Source organism: Prunus persica, chromosome G1 (assembly GCF_000346465.2).
Source record: "Prunus persica cultivar Lovell chromosome G1, Prunus_persica_NCBIv2, whole genome shotgun sequence".
Classification (NCBI taxonomy): domain Eukaryota; kingdom Viridiplantae; phylum Streptophyta; class Magnoliopsida; order Rosales; family Rosaceae; genus Prunus; species Prunus persica.
The window spans coordinates 19,853,530-19,854,917 of record NC_034009.1 but is presented as its reverse complement, the minus strand read 5'-3'; positions in this window follow the sequence as shown (position 1 = coordinate 19,854,917).

Below are 1,388 nucleotides of genomic sequence, written 5' to 3'. Positions count from 1 at the left end.
ATATATATATTACAAATATACATGTATGCTATTATTATAATATTAATATGCATGTGTATATGGGTATATTATAATAATAATATACGTGTATATATCTATATGTATTTATATATTATATATGTATATATGTATTTATATATACATGTATATACGTGTATATATATACATTAATATATAATATAATATATATTACATATATACATGTATACATGTATGCTATTATTATAATATTAATATGTATGTGTATATGTGTATATTATAATAATAATATATGTGTATATATCTATATGTATTTATATATATTATATATGTATATATGTGTATATATATACCAGAGAGCTTCCATTGAGGGATCCCTCAAATAAGCTTATTTGAGGGACACCCCTTTTAGGCCACACTCCGGATTGTATTTCACTAATCCAAACCGTCTATTTTGTAGATACTCATTCAAAGATCATCTCTACAAAAAATCACTTGAATCCGATATCATGTGACCACTCAATTGAGTTATTGAAATTTTAGTACTTTTCTTAAAGCACCGTGTTCATTGATTTTGTAAGACACAATTGGATGTCGAAACGGTTTCCGATTTGTCTAATTTTTTGTAAGGATGATCTATGAATGAATACCTAAAAAATAGATGGTTTGGATTATTGGGAAAAGAATTGTAGGGTACCCTAAAGGGCGTCCCTCAAATAAAATTATTTGAGGGATCCCTCAATAGAAGGGGACTGTATATATACACTTGTATATGTGTATATACATGTATATACGTACATTATGGTATATGTGTATGTAGTAATAATAATAATAGTAATATATGTTATTAGTATTACAATATAATATATGCATCTCATACATTGGTAAACATAGGACTAGCTAATCCTCCATTTCTACATGGAATTAGTAGTCCCCTCCTAAAGAGGTGTTTTTGGTGGGCCCGGTATTAGCAATCTCATCTAAAACTAGAATTAAATGAAACAAACATGGTACTAAATTTAGTCCAAACCAGTCCAAGCCAAGCCTGTGTACCAAACGACATTGTAGGTGGTGGGATATTTGCGTTTCTGGGCTTTATGGTGAAGTGGCAGCCTTCTCCGAATTCCAGCAACCAAATTTGTGATGAGGCTTCCAAATCTAATGCCTTTTGTAATTTTTCAGATAGTTGACCAACTTATTCATTTTTAACCTAAAAATCTAATATGTTTATAAAGCTTCTTGAGAAACAAGAAAAAGAAGAATAAATTCTTGTTTTTCATTTCTGGGTAAAGCCAAGAAGTTTAGTATTTGATAATTGTTAATATGTTTTGTGACGTTGGTGAGAGATGAGATTTTGGGGCATAGTCAAGAAGAAGGGAAAAAAAAAAAGGATAAGACATGGAGGGCGT